The sequence below is a fragment of the Varroa destructor genome, unplaced genomic scaffold, assembly GCF_002443255.2.
Source record: "Varroa destructor unplaced genomic scaffold, Vdes_3.0 BEIS01000002.1, whole genome shotgun sequence".
NCBI lineage: Eukaryota > Metazoa > Arthropoda > Arachnida > Mesostigmata > Varroidae > Varroa > Varroa destructor.
This window is the reverse complement of record NW_019211455.1, coordinates 58,090,634-58,112,544: the sequence shown is the minus strand read 5'-3', so window position 1 is coordinate 58,112,544 and position 21,911 is coordinate 58,090,634. Positions and strand designations below refer to the sequence as shown.

General features: G+C 40.5%; 1 protein-coding gene across 4 annotated transcripts in view; it reads right to left on the bottom strand.

Annotated features, from left to right (window-relative positions):
- The window catches only part of LOC111244189 (uncharacterized), a 141,201-nt gene that overhangs the window by 40,905 nt on the left and 78,385 nt on the right, over window positions 1-21,911 (bottom strand). The window contains exon 1 of one of the 4 annotated variants that reach the window (XM_022790985.2): window positions 3,848-3,902. The exons of the other annotated variants lie outside the window; for them this stretch is intronic. The gene's annotated coding sequence lies outside the window, so the exon portion shown is untranslated. Of the gene's footprint in view, window positions 1-3,847; window positions 3,903-21,911 lie in introns of those variants that run through there. 4 annotated transcript variants of the gene reach the window in all.

The window sequence follows — 21,911 nt, the reverse complement described above, 5'->3', positions numbered from 1 at the left end:
GTCTGTTCAACGGTGCATCCGTTTGTAGTGAATGTTTCTGTAACATACAGTCGATTTAGCGGGCAAGTAATCAGAATACTGTTAAAAACGAAACCTAGTGAATATTAGGGCACCTAATGTCTTTTATAAGCTGACAGAATGGATGGACAAACAACCAGAAAAGGACTAGTTGTCTAGTCAACATCATGGAACTATGGACCTTAATAAAGATAAGAGTGGGCCTTAAGCCAAGTTAAGTACACTTATAAAACGGGATGTAAATTTTTCTCATTTTTTATTGAACATCTGATAACGAGAAGTTGACCTTAACCAGAATTCCGCAGCCCCAAACATCATGTCTACAAAGTGCTTGAATATATAGCTATAAAGTTATATAAATAGCATCGCAGTTAGCATATAGTAGTGTAAGTTAGCATTATAAGCTATATAGCTCAGGCAGCATTTTTAGTAATGAACGTTCATGGACGTCCTCGATCGCTGTCAGGCGATAGTAGTTCTATCCGCAAAAATTAACAAGTAAAACAATAACAGATGATACATTAAGGAAAAGTATCCCTAGGGGATTTTACTTTAAATTTTACATCTATAGTTCTACCTCTAACAAAAATAATTTTCACTGCCCACAACAATAACGCTATTCCACACTACTATCGACAACAAAATTCTGCCTTTCTTTAAAAACTGAAACAAGCGCGGTTAGTGTGCCACGGGAGCTACCATCATCGATATCTGTTTGCTTCAGCCAATCTTTTGCTATTGTTTGTTTTCTTCGTTGTACCTTCACGAATAGATATGGATAGCAGCCGTCCTTTAGTTTTACCGAAACTTGAGGTCCCTTTTTGTTGAATACTCTTTCCGTTTAGTACCCAATCTGTTTCGAAACAGTAAGCGTGTGATTTTTTTCTCTAGAGGACGATTCGCGGCAGCCTATCGTAGCTCCAGACCGTTGTTCATCGTGTTGGGATAAGAAAGGATAAAATTCAGAATTGCGGCAATTAATGTTTGTGACGCATTTGGAGATCAATGAAATGGGCTCGCTCGCCTGCGGGCCGTAAGGCCCTGGGCGGGCCGAGCGGTCACCATGGGATCTACCTTGTTATGACGATCAGTACGTCTTCTATTACACTTAAATTGCTAATACTGCTGCAGCCCCTGCAACTTACATGGTTCCGTTACACGGAAGAGGCCCTTGCTTCTTATTTGAAGGCACGAGATAAACTGACGCCAGTAACAAAAATAATGGTTCATTGTGTGTTTGCTCTACTTGGAAAGCTACAAACCGTTCGATGCGTTACCTATTGCTTGCGGCTAGACCCTACCAGAGCGCCGCACCGTAGCTTGCTTTGCTAACTTTGACTTATGCCGAGACTTCTCCATCTTGCTTCTCAGCCCCCTTTCCCGCTTCCATCGCTTTTCTGCGCCCCCGATATCAGCTGACAAAATGTTGTCACTTACGCCCTGGTGATGATGCGGATGTCTATGATGACAATTACGGCCGTGGCCAGTCTTGTTAAGACGTTTACTATTATTATCGATGTGATTCTTGGTCACTGTCGAAAGTCAGCAGAGCATACTCAAAGGCGGACTAGACGCTGTGCTAAGAAGTGGGGGCGATTTCGTCCCAGAACGGTTCCGTAGCAAGTTCTACTGTGTGACCGACTCCTGTTGTATCGATGTGGCGAAAATGGCACAGCGTCCTAATTATGGCAGCCACTCCTTTTCGAAACTTTTTTTTTCTTTAGTTCGACTGCTTGACTCACTCACTACGATCGCGAGGCGTATATCTAAACATGGTGAACTAGTGTATGTATAACGTAATACTTAAAAAAAATCCCCTATATAAAGCCTACACTTCGATTCTTAGTCTATAATCGTTTATCGTTTTTTACAGTTATCATCTATGGTTAGGTTATCCTTAATGTGGAGCCGACTCGGTGGAGTTTTGTCGTTGAACGTGATAAATTGGTTATTAAAAGCTATAGAGAAACTCCATTATAGGCTGGTACAGGGTGGCAATGTGGACGAGGCACCAATTTTCACTAAAGGCATTTGTGCAACAAAGTCATCTAAACTCGATCGTTTTTATTTAATTTAAACGCTTGAGAATGTGCCTGCTCCATTTACGGGCTCCAACAATAGACTAGCTAAAATCAATTATTCCTATCTTCGGAACTTGAATTTTTTTCGCAATCGACACCGACGATGGTAGTCTTTATCGGCCAAAGCACCTTTATGTTAACTGAAAAAGACCCCGACGCTTTCTACTTCTAACCATTCCGACCTTTCTTGCATGTATAACGTATGTACGTCTATTTAATACGAGAAAATAGTAACATTCGCCTAACTGCGACAGCATTTGCCAGCTGAAGCTCGCATCTACCGCCACCGTCATAATAGTAAATATCATCACACCTCGCCGCTCAGTTATCAGTGCGGCGTATATATGAATGATGGATATACAATTTATAGTGCAATGATTGATCTTCGAAACAAGATACTCATCAAACCGAGCAACAAGCTCGAAACGCTCCATCGTGCATCGTTGAAGACGCGAACACCTCCATATAAAATTTCCGATTAGCAACAAACAGTAACTAACGTTCAATTCTGCACTTTTGTCCACGGTCGATCTTGCTGATCTTCCAAGCATTTATTCATACTATTTTCGTTAATAACGGTAATCCAGATGAGTTAGTATCTCTGTATGACTATATTTATCAGCTGTTTGTAAATGTGGTCTTTCCTAGCAGCTGGATCGCTAACGGATCACTTTGTCAAACATTGGGGCTGTTTCCATTTAGCACCTGCACGTAACTTGATTAACTACCTATTAAGTTATCGAAATTCGAATTTCGGCATAAAATGAGCGAAAAAGACAAATTGGCTTCATTTAGTTCCCCGTTTTGAAGAACACCCGTCAAGAAGAAAGAACACTAATAGGAATGACTCTAATATTGTTCACATATATTCTTCTATCAATTGCGGACGAAACGATACATCGCTAAGGCTGCTGCTATTTAAACTATCACTTCTTTTCTTAGTCCGGGAAAAGCGCCCTTTGATCGACACGAAAGGCATGAAGGGGAGACGTATTGATATACCCTCTTTTGTGCCACTACCGCTCCTTTCTGAGCTAGTATTGCCGGATGCGTGCCACGATTTATTTAATGACGATAGGGACATTACCAGTACCGGGCGGTGGGGCATCGCCGCTGCCCCATTTGTTGACCGTAGCCAGTCGTCGGATTTAGATCTATCGCGCTTACGCCCACATTTACTTGACGCCACCGCATAATAGTTGGGCCGTTTGCCCATCCTATCCATCCCCTTGAAAGCATCGGCATCGTTGTGGTCATTTTCGACGTGATCCTCGTCCACATTGAGGATTTGCCCACTGGCATAAACATAAGCATTTACAGAGCCGATGCTGCGGCCCCATCAAGCACTGCAGCGACGGATGTACACACACAGCGTATAGAAAACGGGATCTCTTTGTTGTTATTGTTGCTGAAGCCGTTATTCCAACTGTTACTTAGCATTCGCAGCTACTGGTATTCTTGTAGTCATAGCAGTTGTTGTTATAAGACGTGAACATTAGGGACCAACACGGGTCGCCAACGATTGCCACAGCTTATGCAGCTATTACTGAATGACCGCGTGCAGCTCTGGCTTGTCCGAAGATTCGTTCTGATGCATTTTTCTAACTTTTCTTTTTCTAATAATGACTCTTCCCGCGAACTGCACATTTCGCTGGATGACAGAGTACTACAGGCTGTAAACTTGCACACTGCGCATACTTTCACAGGAGATAGTATGTCATAGATAAATGAGTGAGTCCTAAACTTACCCTCACCGGAAACCGGTGCTCCTGGCACTCCTGCTGATTCTGTCGTCGTCGGCCGACCATCAGTGAAAACCCGCTACGCATTTATTATATACGTGCATATATATATATATATATATATATATATATATATATATATATATATATACATACATATAGCGCGATCACTGCTACCGGATCCTGAACTGTGGTTGAATTTGGCTCCACAGCAGCAGTGGCTGATGCTGATGATGCGGTTGATTTGTGCTGGCCCTTTGTCGCTCCACGGTTTTTTAGGGAGTGATGTGTAAATTTCGCGGAGACGCTGCGATGGCCGTTGGTGGAAGACATTTTCATTGTCCACATCGTGCCGCGCCTAACCGTCTAAGGAGGGCGGTGGCAGGTAATAACTTGTCTTGGCGGCGGATGAAGGCGACGAGACAACGGAAAACCAACACGAGCGGGGTGGAGGGGGGAAATGCATTACAAGAAATACGTTGAATCGCAACGCGCTCCGACTGAGTGGTCGTATTTCATACTTTTTCTACCAAATATTGAAGTACTTATTAAGCTAGATAGCTTCGCTGTTGTCGTACGGTGTGACATTGTACAATTGACCGTAACAATAATGCTAATCATGATGATGATGATGATCGTGGTTAGAACTAGGGGGCGGAAAATGGATCCGCCAATATTGTAAAGACGAAGCTTGCCCGACGCAAATGAAAATTCGCTGCTCTAGGTAATAAATTAATAAAGTTAAATTTAACGATTATTGACTTGACGAGACTAGTTCAGTAGACTGGACGGAAGCGTGACGATAGCGTCACATGCAGCGAGCAGTGACGCCACACCGTAGCTCCGATTAATCATTCGAAATATAGCAAACGTATAGTATATATAGTAATAGAAAAGATATGCATAGGAAAGAAGAGTCAACTACCCTCATAGTAGCATCAAGGACTGCCGATTCATACACTTTGTAGCGTTCCTTTAAGGCCTATATAATAACGCTGCTGCAAAAAAATAATGCTAATTTATAGGCAATCGTTTTAAATAGCTGTGACGTTATTGCTTTTAGAAACCACCATATCAGTACGCTGGCCGGAGTAAGCGTGCGATATTTACTCAAGTATAGAAGCGTGCGTAGAGTTGTAGAAACAATAATCTAAAAATAACGAAACTACTAAGATCAGAGGGATTCTTTATGTTTCGAGTCGGACACCGCCGTTTGGCTTTTCATCAAACGGCAGTTAGCTTCCAGTATCAGACCCGTCTATAGTCGGGTTCGAACCTGTACCGCAAATACCTTGCGCACTGAGCTACCACAGGGACTACATTGTCTTAATTGAAATGATACGAGCGACACTCGTTACATTAGTCTAGTATCAAATAGAATATCAAAACTAATTCAGCGCGTCTGCTCCAGATTAGTATATTATACGTTGTAATATGTTTGTATTTATCGTACTGCATGCTCCTTTGACGCTTTTGTATAATGCGCGCCTTTATTTTGAACCCTCTAACCCTGAGACCCTCTAATTCTAAATACTGCCGGTCGTCGAGATCATGTGTTGTCCAACATGTCGATTCGAAAATAAACTTTTGCAAATCGAATTCGAAGGCGCGCTTTAGACATTACCTATGGGATCACTCCTAACGCCTAATATACATGTAGAACGAATGAAAAACATAGCGAACGTTGCTTATTTCATTGTTTGCGAAGTTAACTATTTCATTAAAGCGAACACACGATTTCAATAATGACTTTTGAACATCAGTGAAGTATGGTGGCAAAGCCCACCGTATACACATGGGACAGCGCGGTCCTTCGAATGAGCCAACGCTTCACGAAATTCGACAAAAAAATGCCCATTTCCAAATGTTTCGACACAGCTGGTTCTGTCAGTTCCCTTCGACGGTACACGAAATACGTTGTGTATGAGCACCGGCGAATCTACTTGAAATACAAATGTCTTACTATCGCAGTTAGCAACGGTTCACTTAACCTTTTAACTACAATCCGACATATTTGATCATGAACAACGACCCCATTAGAAGTCCGCCGCTTCTCTTGCGAAATTTAAGAGAGTCGAGCAGATTTGATCATCAGCCGACAACTAGTTCTGTTCTTGCCTTTTCTTTTAACAATAATAGAACAGATTTTTTACAACAAGTCCTGTACGCCGTCACCGTTGTCGATGAGTTATAAATCTGATATCAATCAAAGTTCTATAAAACTGCTATTTTCTCTTGAATTTTTGCCGTACCATTTCACTGAATGTCTAGAGTTTTGCCTTCGACAGCGCTTGCGAGAATACGAACGGGCACACATTTCTGTTTTTGTTCGCTGTTTAATCCGGCATAATGTGGCTGGTTGAAAAAAGCAAATTAACAGATTTAACCTAAAAAAAATCAAGTTCTTTCGTTCTGATATACGCACAGTCGGAAACAGTAATTTAGAAAGATATGAGAGAATTTCCTGCCTAAAATAAGGGTACCGTGGTGGCAAGGTGGCTTGGGCGTCGCATTCGTAATTACCAAGTCTATCTAAAGTGTAAGTTTGTTTATTTGATATAAATTGTCGATACCGCGCAATTTTTTGTTTCATCAGCATGGATGTCATCAAGCTGGCTATCTGCGTTATGTTTAAGATGTATCTCTGTTACTTCACATACGCATCTTCTATTGCGTGTATTAAAACAAATCATAAACAATAAAAACAATCGTCAGTTCGCCTCCCAAATTTGTTACGATCAATTTGATTGTCACAGAATTGCTTCATAAACGTGATACAGGAAATACGAAGTTTGGAGGCATAATTGCTATTTATGCACGTGATTTTTTCAGTTATAACTCAGTTATAACTTACCAACTTAGCCCTACTTCAGATCAAGCACATCCAATTCGGCTGAACCTCTTCGCAAATACGTTTCTGTTTGTTTTTACTAGCAATATATGATACTTACTACGCATCATATATGTCTTTTTTACATTAAGCTGCTATGCTTTATATACCAGAATGAATATTTTTATGATACCAGCAGATGTTTAACATGGAGTAATGGACAACGATCCTTCGTTATTGTTTGTGTTTTGTCGAAACTGAGACACAATAACGTTCCATTTTCATATGAAATTTGGCACTTATGCAGGAAATGCAAAATGATCTCTTGAGGTGTTTATACTTAATGGCTGTGCTGCCAGCATCAAGAGTATCGCTCCAGGGGGTACTTAGCGTATGTTCGCGCGGCGCTATCCGTCGCAATTTCTGTGCGGTTATGCCAGGCGTTTTTCTAAACGAAACTTTACTATAGAAATAGCTAACGTCACTAAGCTTAGTCTTTTCCACTATTGTTTGTGCCATTTCATACTTCTAATATGTTCTTTATTATTCTCGGTTGGGGGCCGAATAATGTCACAGCTATTTCGAATTGATAACGGAAGCCATCCACAACTACGCAACACAAGGCTCGCAAATGACCGGCCTACAACATCTGTTGGTCGTTAACCTTAAATCTACCCATATATTATGTTGGTGATCTCGACTAATGTTCCCTAGGTAATATTTTTTTGCTTTTTCTTCGTATAACCTACTTTGCTTATTGACTAGTGTGTAAAGCCCGGTTCGGAATACATGTGAGATTCAATACTAGATGGTAGTAGATGTATAAAGTTTGTCGTTCACCCTTATATTGTGTCTTGTTGACGCCCTTAAAAATTGAATTCCCCCTATAGAGCCGTGACGGCGAAGTTACAGTTTGAAACGAGATTTCAAGCAAATCGCACACGGCTAGCAGGGTTATTAGAGACTATACGAACGCGTGATTGGGAATCTCTTCAATATCATATACTAATCCAAATTAGCCAAACGAACAACTACCTATCAGGCCAGGCACGAAGAGTCAAAATGTCAGCAATTACAATAACTTCCATGTTGCGCCCTAATTCTGCACCAGCTGTTATCTGTTGGCGTAAAAGCAACGCTGGCCAGTGATGAAGTCCAATGACAGAACACACAGAATGACAGTAACGGAGTATAGGCTCAAGCACATATATGTTATAAAACACTACATTAAATTTACTTCTAAGCGTTTTGCATTGCCACGTCCAAGGCTCGGCCCTACTATAGACAAGGCTTCTTCTTCTTCTTTTGAACGCTTGCTAAACGACTTGTCTTCTGTGAGTGTCTGACTAATACTGACCCTTAGTAAGGGACAAGCAATACAATACAAGGTCGGTAGCGGCACCTTATCTCACTCTGAGTACCCCCGCATACTAACCCCACCCACTCCCCAGAGAATGTCTACAATAGAACTATCTTCTACGCTACATTCATGATGCAGATGATTTAGACTACGACAATTCTCTACACTGTGCTAGCAAGCACAATTATTTAACCTTGTAATTCACTCGTGTCGTTGGCTGACTGCTTAGCTGTCAGCCTGGAGCACTTCAAACCCACCATCTAGTTAGTGCTCCAACAGCAGCTGAATATTGATCAAGTACTGTTAATGAACCAAAGTACAGCTCTTGCCGCCATTGGCATCCAGCGATGAGCAACCCCAGACATGATAGCGCAAACGCCATCATTGCATTAATAACACAGGATCGTAATAACAATGACGGGCCGAAGCCGCAGAAGATGAAGCTCTGTCGCACTACAGAGAAGATATCACTCACCAAGACGAAAGACGTCAATACACACACGCACGCACGCACGCACGCACGCACGCACACACAGAAACACCGCCATGCTTTCTCACTAATGACACGCCTTCCTGTCCGACCTACACTTACGGTAGATGTGTTCCTGTTTTTCCGTGACTTTCATTGGGTTAGAGTACTACTACTACTACTAAAGATGCTAATACTGTTAGTGCAACTTCTAGTGCTGTGTCCCCCCTGTAGCACATGAGAATTGCGGTGGTAACAACAATAATAATGATAATAATAACAACAAGAAAAAAACGTTATCTAGTTAGTTGATAGTCCACTACAGATCTGGGGGAAGGTGGATCGTAGATCCAGAATAAAAGATGCCTTGATGGAGACAGCATGAAACGAGTCTAGAAGCTGTAGCTGCTCTTGCTGCTAATATCAGTAAAATGCCAGTGCCCACTATTGGCCTCGAATGACTCCCACGGGCTGGAAGTTCCGATCTCCTTCAGCCATTCTTCGTTGTGACGGCTACCGATATAGTGTGTGTATGTTTATTCGAATGCAGCATTTTATCCAAGTGAAACGACTGCTTCACTCCCTGTCCATTTCTCCATTGAATAACATAGTAATAAGGAAGAAATCGCTTGTGGCTAAGTGCGATCTACACGTACCGTATGTGTACATAGGCACATAAGCTATCAACTATAATGTTGTCATGGGCCATGAATATATGTAGCCCTAGACGAACTGCATGTTATCTGTATAGATAATTTTAATTTGAAATTTTACTGCTTCTAAATTGCTGGCTTCAAAGCGTTGTATCGGACTAATAGAACGGCTGTTAACGTGCGGGATTTTAGCGGAGATTCTTCGAATCGGAGCAAAGTAAGTACTGCGCACTCATAGATAAACCTGAGGAAATCGTTAAAGCGTTTCTATCCCTTCACGCAGATAAATACAACAAAAATATGTGCTGATAGATCTAGTAAGGAAAATATACAAGATCGGTTACCTTCCGGACTCATGCGAAAGGCTTGCTCAGCGATAATGCATAACGCCGAATACAGATGGCGACCCAAATGCATATAAAAATTGTATATTCTAAGGTGCTGTGAATTACCTCAACGTCGAAAGGCATATAAAAGCTGCCTGATAACTTGATAACAGGAACTAAAATGCATAAAGTTCCCATTTCATCATCGATCATGTGACACGTTTTCGTCGATCTTCATAGACGCACGAGAATTGCTATGGAGGAAGGATTTTACTGTACTCTAATATCGTCGAATTGGCGACGCCTATTCTGAAATTCAAATGTTTATGTTCTTATAGGTTAACTATGTTCAAACGTTCATAATAAATTTGGTTAGCAATGGGCAATCTTACGGTCATAAGGTATGCCCATACAAAATAAGACAACCAGAACCATGTAATAGGGTGCGGACCATACGCACAAGCATACAATCTGCTAGGCACTTACTCGAAAAAATACAATGGTCGCAGTATTATCAGATATTACAAATAGCCGCTTAACTAAAAGGCTTTTGTTAATTTAAGAAAATTCAACTCGATTATGATGTAATATTTGCTAGAGTCAAAACGTACTAGGCAAGAGCTTACAGACGTAAATCATAACGGTCAATAGGCATGTTCCCAGAAACTCGCCAACGGTAATAGACCAACAATAAACAACCCAAGTTTGGTTAACACGCGTAAACTTCTGCTACTGTGGAGCAAACTGGACAATAGAGATATCGTATGTTCTATATTTTGGAGTACCGTATTTTTCGAAAATGCTAACCCACGGCTTTTTATCAGTTGCACACATGTTCACGCAAGCGCTAATATCGATATTATCTTCGCCTGGGATTCTATCATAGGTATCCAAGACGACGAGCCCGATTATCTTTCGATAACAGCGGCAGAAGATACGACGACATGTATACGTATATAAATATAGAAGTGTGTATAAATCAACGATACGCTGGCAAACGCTTAGTTCACCCATATGAAAAGTTGTGATTACACTCAGAAGATCTGGCCAAAACCAATACGGCCATTATTCATGATGTACTTCATCCAGAACTTCAAATGACGCACACGCGCAAGCTAATATAATAAATGCCCACCACTATGAGTGCACGCCTTTCTAATGTACCAGTAATTTTACGATTTATTTGTTTGCATTAGAAAACAAGCATTGACGTCACCGTGAGACCGCTAACGCCGACAATAGCTGCCGTTGAAATGTTTTAGTTTTAGCTTTAGGAAATAATGAGGAGAAGGACGTCATTGGATATCGTATAGATGCTTCAACTTGTATCGGATCTATCCCCAAAGAAACGTAACGTACTGTTAATGTCGATGTAATTTTAGGTGCTAAAGTCATCTTTCGTAGATGTTTCGATAATCGCGAGCGTCCTATTGTTTTTTTGTGTTTTTTTAGATTTCACCCGGTTGGGCACTAACGACATTCACATTATATTTCAGTATAGAAAGACTAAACAAGTACGGTAGGGCTGTGTGGAAGCGATTAAGGCGCATGGAAATATTCGGCTATAAAGCTGAAGTCAGGGTATAAGGAAGGCATGAAAAGCGTTGTTTTAATACAAGCACAATGTCGCTGATTGACGATGCTCATCAGAGGCCTGTCTGTCCTTACGGTATGAACTTAATTTCGGGTAGCCACGGCATCGTGAGTAGCGGAGAAATAGATCTCTCAAGTCGGTGAGAACGAGAGCTTGAGTACGTAACTAGACAGATAACAGCTCTTGCACAACACCCAACGCCATGGAATGGGTTACAACACAGGATCGTTAAAATTAAACCACCGGTCAGGGCCCATTGTTTTCCAGGTAGAATATCATCCAAGCAAGAAATCATACCATATCCAGTATGAACGGCAGTTGCAGACGTTCGATTACCATTATTACTTGCTCTGCTCGATAGCGTCGTTCGAATGTCACTTTGGCGTCACAACGTGCCGTTCGCACGATTCTCACAGATGTGCACCTACCTCGTGACTCTTCCATGGAACCCATTGTCGGAAGAGCACACGCTTTGGGTCTTCATGGCGCGGCACAGATTTTCGACCGTTCAAAGCAACATCGCCTGAGCTGGTACAGACGCCAAAAATCCGTCTGAAACACTTATAGTAATGGATGATTTCAGAGATATATGAGCTGGTAGTAATATATGAACCATTGTCGTTTGTTATCTTTCGCATAAATTGTAATCCAGATTCATCCATAGTATCTAGAGCAGTCTGTTCAGAAAGGGAAGCGACACTATATATATATATCAAGTGCAGGGATGCACTTCCGAAAACGGGCGAAACAGCTATCAGAATCTAATCTTCACAATGTGACATCGGTAGTAGAAGATTAGAAACAAACAGAAATAAATATCCGCTAGATCGGCATACTATTAATTCACGTGTAACTTTCTGCAAGATAATGTCAAACCAGAGTTTAATGTTAATGGCGCTAATCAAAGGCATCGCCTTATTTCTCATAGATAACTGGTGGAGTTTATTTTTCAACAAGCACATATTGATGACAACACACACAATGGCTCCAGATCTAGTTGAGTTATCACTGCACGCATAACGATCACTGAATAGATTTACTCCATTGGACTATGGCAAGTCTGGAAATATTTCATGCAGTGGCCTGAACTTAACACGACTTCACGGACTGGCAAGCTGATTATAGATATCTGCATTTCGAGCACGAAATGTCCTAAGCCTCGTTCAAAATCTCTCTGTGTGTCACAAACGAGCAACTTGTAAGGTTTGAGGACGATATGTTCTCGTTTGCTTCTTCTTTTATTTCAATTATAGCAATAAAACCCACCTCTCGCTAGTCGTGCCGTGTGCTTGCTTGTATTTGCCCGTATGTGTACTCTCCTTGTCGTTGCACGTACGACAAGTAGCGACGACAGCTCAATGTAAGGAAACAGACCCACTATGCCAAGTAACGATAAAATATAATAGTCGCATTTATACAGCAATCGCAAAGTGGTAGTGGCGACAATAGTAATTATGCACTATTTTCATGATGATTATTTATAAGTAAACATGTCCTATCTGACTTCAGGCAGCTAATTATATTGTCATTGCTAGTACTGATTATTATCACGGCGCACCGTCACGACTGCGATCTCACTGCTGCGATTATAGTGATTTTTATCATTATTGTTATTATTATTACGCGGTGGAAATGTCGCTTCGGTCGGTTATCGTTTTATGCTGCGAAAGGATCACGTCTCTATTAGTCTTCTTCTTCTTCATTAAGCATCTTCACACCGGCAGTTAACGTTTGTCAACTATGGCTTGCTTGCTTGCTGTTAATGGCGTCGATGATGATGATGGCTGTGGTGGTCATGTCAGTGGCGCTGCGATGTTTCCTGGGCGCGGCTCGCGGCACTTACGTCGTCCCATACAGGGTTGCTCCCGAAATTTTTACATAGGGTGGGGGGTCACTAATGGGCTTACGGTGCAGGGTTAAGAATGATGTGGGGTGAATGGGCGTTTATAATCCATCCAGCCCCCTCATACTTAACCCCTGTGGTACTCGTATGCCATAAACACATGGAATATAGACACATGCAAACATCTACGCACGTTGAAGAAACGACTGTGGTTTACTTCTCAAGAAGATTGCGCTTAGGGGGCCATTTAGTCAGCTATGGGTCTCTACATTGGCCACAGGTCTCTTAATAAGCCACTGCGTTCGAATTCGGTGTGCGTCAGGAGGTTTGCTGCTGAAGACTGTTTGTTTATCTTTCGCAGAGAAATTCAGTAGAAAATCGGCTACGTATGCGTTAGCCTTTGCTGAGGTCAAAAATAACTAGATACACCAACTTCAAAAGCAGCGAGTGACAAAACTTTAGCATATATACCTTGAGCTCTTGAAGTTCGATTTCAAATCGATGCTTTGATGCCTCCGAATTTGTCCTTCAAAATATGTGATCGTGCTGTTCACGTACATTGGCATTTACGGTATATCTTTTCTCAACGTTCCCTATGAGTTATTGCGAACAGGTTTAAAAAAGACTGCAGTTTCAGGCTGGGTTTGATATTGAAGAAACACATTCCACTTTACCCTTTACGGCCCCCGAGGTCGATACTCTATTCAGGACGTCCAATAACGACGATTCGAAGATAGGTTTACTGTTGGCTAACCCCATTCACGTTCACATTAGTACTTTTATATTAGGTCTGATTAAAAAAACTAAGCTTAAAACGCGTGCGTCGCATCCTTTATATATATATTTAGTGTCAATTGTCGCATTTATATGTTGCTCGTGCCTTGTAGATTCTTGAAAATTTCATCGCACTAAGGCCTGAATAAATTCAATCGTTCAAAAGGGAATCTGAAGAAGAAGCATGAATAGCTAGGGCGCTTAGCAGAACACTTTCAGGTGGGTCGTGAAAACACTTCCTTAAAAGAAAAACTTCATCTTTGAAAAATTACCAGCTAACTAAGGGCTAAATTTAGCCTAACTACTAGTCTGGTCATTAAACGAACACTCAAAGTAAGTTAAACGAGTTACTGACTTTGACCTGTTATATTTAAAGCATTACTGAAACAGAACCACTTGAACAATATTTTCTATTCAACCAAAAATAGCCTAAGTATCATCCCATTTTCACTGCCTGTTAAAGGACAAACTTGTACTTTTTCCAACACTGCGTCGTACCAATAATTAAATGATGAAAACGGTGCCGAGGGTTTTATGCCGACTTTGACAAGCGATCGAGTCCGACACGTTTGCCGATGAGATGAAATTAGCTCTACTATAGTTGGCATATTGCTTCGTTTGTAACTACGACGCCATTAAAATTAGCTCCTGCTTAAAATCCACTAATTTCGATTATAGAAAAAAAAAATACGATACTCGTACTAGGCTAACAGTCCGGAGCCAACGCTCCTCTCCAGAGTTTTCGACTTGATCACTGAGTTCGTTTAGCTGTTCGGATCTTTTTCGGTTCTCGTGTTGATTTGCGATTACCTTTCCTGCTGCAGTGACGACAACGTTAACATAGTTGGTGAGAAAACAGCACAAAAGTGGTATCATACGACGGAGTAACGCACCCTCTATTGTAGTTTCCTGCCTCTATAGCTCCACCCATGATTTTCCTATTCAGTACCCGCTTGCACAGAGAAAAAAAAGCGCGCTCAACCAATAGCGAAAGCGTCGTCGCAGAGCGTTAAGCGTTCTGCGAGACGGCAACCGAACGTCAGGCGCGCCCGAATTATTTACTTCTCTTTATCCAGTGAAACACTGATATTATACAGCTTCAATGTGTGGCGACGATGACTCTGTCGTCTCCCAAAAAAACCGCTGCAACGAACCGTCACTCTGGATGACGGCATCTTAATGGTAACCCAACGGCAGCTATGAGCTATATACTATTGACGGTGGCAAAGGCTAACGATGAGAACCAAACGAACAGATCACGTTACTTCGGTCATTGTTACTGGCTAAGTACGCAGCCGGTCAAACTCGTTGAAAGAAACAAGCCGCAGGCCAAAAGTAGCGAGGATAACGGAAATGATCCACGCGAAAAATACAATCGCGCGAGAATCGTCAATAGTCAAATGATTAACGCAAGTTGCTTAGAGATCATGGTGAGGTATGTTTGAAGATTTGTATCTACGTCCTTAGGACTCGTCTTATCAGAGTCTTAAAACATACTTTGAACACTTTCTCCCATCACAACGGGATCTCTTTTTGCTACCTACTAACAGTGAAATTCGAAAAGAGAAAGGCCCATTCGTGTCTATAATTTATCTGGCAGTTCGGCCTTGACCAAGTTCGCAGATTAACTAGCAGCAATCGAACGACTTTAATACGTGTTACATAAGTGCTCACATCGTCTCTTTTTGTAATTTTTTCTGAAATTGTGTTATATCACAACATCAGCATGGGCACTCATTTTGGAAATGATAAATAATGAAGATTATAATAATAGTACCACGGACCACTCGTCAAATATGGCCTGTTTGCCCTACTTTACGCACCGCTGTAACACTGACGAATATAATACTAGAACATTAATACATAAAAATAATAACAATGTTAGCAACAAGTGAGTTATTGAGTACGACCAATAAATGGACGAAACCTGTAGCGTTAAATTTTCGTCGCCTCTATAACCTATATCGCTGCACTTTCGCTGCCGTTGCTGCTGCTGCTGCTCTCAATCTTGGGCACGCTTAAAAATTACCCACTTTTTCATCACTGCCGCTACCACTATTATTATTATTATTGTTAGCATCATTACAGTCATGTATGTTGAAAATGCATGATGATGATGATGTGCAACAACGGTGGCCTGTTGTAGTTCAGCTATATATACAATATACATATGTATGTATGTATGTATGTATGTATATATATATATATATATACATATATATATATATATATATATATATAGAGGGAGAGAGACATTTTCGTTAGGCGTACGACTAACTCTTGTCGTTGTAATAGCGAAGGGGTGTTCATGGTAGCAATAGACAGCTATCCGGCCGACTGTTGCTTGACAAAAGGAGTTGTCCATTACATAAGCTGCTCGCTCGAATAGTAGCTTTGTTGGACGCTGGTTGTCATCGTCAACATTTGCTTGACCGTTTTGCGTACCTTGTGATGCTGATCTTGTTGCTGACGAGGCGGCTCTTTCTCGCGGTGCGCCAGCTGAAGCAACAGTGCTTTTTTTTCATTCTGCTGCTTTTTCGTTGTTAATTTCAAACCCAGCTATTACTGCTACGTTGTCGTGATTATCTTTGACAACGACCTTCTCACTGTCTTACTGATGTAGCCCAAGCCGCTTCAGCTATTTTGACCTGCTTACGTTTCAGAGGCTTATTTGGCTGCGTTCTGTTTGCCCATACACTGGGTCTATTCGGCTCCTTTGTTTCATTAAATGAGAGAAAAAATATAGCACAACAACGATGACACTCTCCTGAATACTTGCTGTTGTTTTCAAACGAAATGACATGGGCACAGGATATGTTTGTTCTCTTGTTTGCCCTGCAGACGGCAGGACCCGGTGATCGAAAAATACGAACTCATGGTAGCAATCAATGAAATGCCCCGGGATGACGAAAACCACAACAGTCGACCCAACCAATTAGAACGCCAACGGCATCGCTAACGACAAAGGCCCACCGGAGGTCAATCAACTATGATCATATTTTGAGCATAATTGGATTAGGCCAGTATTGAACACTTGAACAAAAGCCACCTGTGAAAAATGATGAGATGAACCGTCACGATCAGCGAGCTCATCATGCTGTTATTACATATGCATGCTATTTATTATGTAGAGGCATTTGATGCGGCATCGCCGATATGTACGCAAAAAATATAATATAAGTAGGAGAGAGTGGAGCTGCACTTTACTTAACACCATCGTTAGCAACAACCGGTGGCACCAGGGAGAAAAAAACTTGTGCCAGCCTAAATGGTTTCGAAAGGATAGAAATTGAAGTGTGATTTTCGCAAAGAGGGTCAGAGGTGAAGCCGTATAAACCACTAACTAATGATTTCGTGTGAAGAGGTCAGTCAATGAATAAAAGTAAAAGTGAATGTTGTTCTCTTTAAAAAAAAAGCTGTGGTTCTAACAAGAAAATGCAAGAAGATGCTTCATAATCAGTTCCCTTTAGGTTAGGCCGGTCAGAGGTCTACTCTAGGTCCACGTAAAGCTTTGTCGCTTCCGCTACGTACGGAAACACTGACAAATTGTATCCTGCTCGAGAAATTAGGAAAAACAGTAACCATCTATGCACCATTCTTCAAAGACGACTAGACCCCACTGAGATCTGTTCTGGTCCATGCTCAAGATTGTACGCAGGCGTGCGCGTGTGCCGTTTGACAATATTGTTTTGTCGCGATGATGCGTTGCTCTACTTGTTTCCACATTTGTTTCAACACAAAAATACGTATGATACTTTGTTTGCAGCAATAACAACAACGACATTATATGGTACAACACAACAACCGCAAAAATACGACGATCTAATTTTACTTGACACATATATACACATATAGACTGTTTTTGCTAAGCCTGCTTCTATCCTTAGGCTAGGTATTTCTTTCTAGTTAGAAAAAATAGGCAATAAAATAAAAACAAATTAATTTAAAGTTTAAAACTGTGCCTATTTAATGCCTAGACTCGCTCATATACGCGTTACAGTTATCTGGCCCGGTGTAATAACTATCCACTTTTTATTCAGCCGCGATTCTACAATTCATTGACTTGCTAGAAGTTCACGCAGAGTTCTGTTGTCTTCGTCAACCTTTGATGCGTTTGGTGGAGAACGTGAATGAACTTTTGTCTAAGAAGTCTCTTCAATTCCTGACCCCGTTGCATATTATTCCAGCTCATTCAAGTCGGTGTCTCGACATACGAGTGCAGCAAATAGGGACAAAAAGATATTCGAGGAAATAGTTGGATCGTCGCGTATACGAGTCTAGATAATGAGAACTACTGCCATTCGATCAAATATTAACGAAGCCATCTCCATGTAGCCAACGATTCTCCAAATTGTTTCCTTTGTATGACACTCTAGAAACTACCGTTTAAAAACGTCCGCTAGTACCGAAACAAAGACTTCGCACAATCGCAGGAGTGGTGTTTTTATCAACAATACATACTATATATACAACAATACATACTATTGTCTAGTGGCGGTGTAAACAGGTTTTCATGACTGCAGATATCGGTTAACAACTATTTTTCAAACAGTGGTCGTGTTTTTTGTGTGGACCCATTTTAAGCAGCCCTGAGTTAGTGTTGTAGCTTGGTCTCAAGTTATACACTCAGCATGTTAATTGCATGGCCTACAGTTATGCAGTTGTGAAGTTAGCGAGAAAATAGAACCGATACGTATATAATATCAAAAAGCGCATACGTTGTAGAAAAAAATTGAGCTGCACAAATAGTGTAACGTTAGAGAACTATTTGTCTACAAATCTAGGATCTTAGCAGGCTTTATTTGTTCATACAACTTAATTATATGCACCCATTGTTTTTCGATAGATGTACGTGTCCATAGGTCACGTTGTAAAGGCAAAAGGTTTCATTCAGATGTTAAAGTCCATTCATTATGAAAGTTAAACAGGTAACCTTTGCTTTCTGTACCATTTTATCGTCAAGGGTATGCCGCCTGCAAGAGAGTGCTCAATATGAAACAAGTATTATTCGTGTCTAGAACAATGTCGGTTATTTGATCGCTTTACTCCAACGAGATATAGCCAATGGGTTGATGCAAGCAGGGTACCCAGCACCGTAAGCGGAAAAAAAAAGAAATCAAAATAGTCCATTTGATCCTCTGTGTCATAGTTCTGGGATATCGCCAGAATAATGATCGGACACGCAGGACAGAAACACCCTGAAGACACGCAGCGGTAAATTAGCATATTGCTATATATATATGAAGCTGTAGCATCGAGTATACATACAATATGGCTCACAATTGGCTACATAGTAGTCGCCCTCAAGGCCGTGCTAGCTTGGCCTGCTTGACGGAGACAAGGAATATTCTATTAACTACGACTGGCCATATAAAGACTGGCGGTATAGTTCTGCACTTATGTATGTGTACGTCATTCAATACAATAAACAAACGTCTCTTCTTTCGTTTTTCTCTTTATATTTATAAATAGACCGCTTTCATTAGATTTGATTAAGCCTATGCACCATTTATTTGCGCTGGATTATGTTTTTATTTATAGAAACCCTTCGTTTGTATAGATTAATTGGGACGACTAACCGGCTGCGACTTGCGCCTTAATATATAGGTGTTTTCGGTGACTGGTAAACAGGACTGTGGCCTGTTATGAATTGCAGATCGGATATTATCTTTGTATTATATAGATAAATGTTGGCTTCTGAAGAAACATTGATCTATTGGTACGTTGTTAGTAATACAACAAGCTCCGACTTAGGATGTTTCTCTGTTGCACATCTAGTTTAAAGAAACAACAATTGAATGCCGGTTTTGTTCCGGTGTTCTCAGTTCACCTTGCCGGTGACCTTTCCTCTTTCGGGTTAATACCAGTTAACTTAGCTGGCAAAAAACTAGCAGTTTTATACTATACAGGTAAAATACAGGTATAGTAATTTGCCTAGAAAATTAAGTTAGAGGATATCTAAAATTAGTGGCAACCAACGGCTTCTGGTACGTTGTCAAACCCTTTTTAATAGAAATAAAACATACATTTTCCATTTTGTTTAGATGTGTTAGGTTATCTAAAATATACGCACGCAACTGTGTCCACTTGACAAAGTCAACATTTTGGATATATTTATAGGGTTTTATAATTGAGCATAATGGTCTACGTCCTAACGCATTTCAGACTGAATAACTCAAATAGATTAAGTGAATATTCATCCTTACGGTTCTCAATGGTTTAAAACTTCGTCGTAAAAAAAAGATATAGTCGAGCTCCACGTCTACGCAAAAGATGTTTTTCTTTGTTACAAAAACCCACAATAGGCAATCGATAATCATCGCTAAGCTATCTTACCCACTCTGTAGAGACTCTACTTTGTCTTTAATACAGAGCATTGAACATTGTTTTAAATAAACGCTTTAAAGCTTCATTAATTATGTTCACAAAGACGTGTCTTAACGTCGCTCAACAAATAGATCTTCTAAATTTGCTCTTGTTCGAAAAACTTAAATGTGCTCAGTTAACTTACAACAAGAATAAGTGCAAAGTAAAACACAAATCCTTAACTATAAAATAAGCTCAATCCAATACAGGAGCACTATAGCAAAATAGCATAACTAAACTTTGCGTTGAATAGAAACGTGGTCTCTAGATCTTATTAATCTATCTAGTGGCCCTCACTGAATAGAGATCGTTTATGGATCGCAGTACAATTTCGCCATTTCTGTATATAAAAAGCTCTGTTTAAAACCCATCCATGTGGACATCTCGTACCACTTCGCAGTAGGACAGAGATACTGACCACAAAAGGCGCACTCAACGAATTCAGATGTCGATTGACGGACCGCCAGAAACCACTAAAGGACAAAAGATTAAGGTACCGATTTAAAGAGAAAGAGAGAGAGAGAGAGAGAGAGAGAGAGAGATAGATAAATTATGGTCTATTTTAGTAGTAGCATAGAACCTATAATTGAGTAGCATTTTTTTTTGTTTGTTTATATTCATAGCAAGAGTTCTGCATCGTGAAAAACAACCTGGAGAGCTATGTTTGTTCGACACCTACGTAACGAAGACTTTAAATTATGTCGGTGAGCGATTTCGCAAAACGTCGGCGTAGAAAGTCAAATGGACACGAGCAACAAATACGTGTAATGTCGTAAATCGTCTTTAACTCACGAAACGTGAAAAAAAATCGAACATTTTTCATTCAAACCGACCCTAACGGAAAACGTTTTACCACCAAAGCCGGCTTTGGTAAATATTACTTCTAACAGATTCTCAACCTACAGTAACCATATTTCAATAATCGTTCTTATATAGTAGTAATATATAGTATAATAGTAACTTTCTAAAGTTAATAAACTGTTTCATCACTACTTTGGTGAAAAATTGAAAGATCCATTTTTGAAGCTTGTTTTTTTACATTTTAAAACGAGAATTAATTTGTTAAAAATCTATTCGTTAAAAAAAAAACGCTATCGGACGAAGTTTCTTTGTATGCTGTTGTGCTGATTCCATGGGTGTTCTATATTATGTTTAACATCTTCCATCTCAGCTATTGTGTTTTGTGCATCTTTCGTGTGTTGTTGACTCAACGTTTACTAACACATCTATCTATCTATATATATAGATCCTGCAGCTTAAAAACCTGCATTGGTCGGGGAAAGTCGGCCATAGATGTCGCCTATATGCATGGCGTAATAGGAAATCTATTTGTCGTCTGCAGCTTCTCTTAGCCCGTTCCCTGTCAGTCCCGGTAGCCGTCGATAAAATACTGGCTAAGAGCATTACCAATGACTATTTCGACTACGACGCCAAATTTTTACAACTTACGGTTTAGTTCAATTATAAACTTATGCGTTTCTCGCTAATAAACATTCTCCCATGGTGATGATAGTGAAGCTTGCATAAGTTTTTTCGCATGCGAATTAAGTCGGGGGTGAAGAGATCAGAGAAAGCTAGTAAAACAGAACATGATCATAATAATACCCAAAAATAGTGTAAGTTATATAGCGACGGCAGACCTATTCATGATAAATTCAAAGAGGATGCTTCAGTGCTTTTGATATCTATCTTACTGAACCGCTTCACAAAAAAAAAGCCTGCTTTCATGACAGACACACTACCCCGATAGAATTCCCCTTTGATACTTGTGTATCAATTTTACTCGAAGTCGCACATTCGAGATAGCATTAGAAGGATTTCCTGCGACTTGCGCTTTGGAAGCACCGCAGTATGG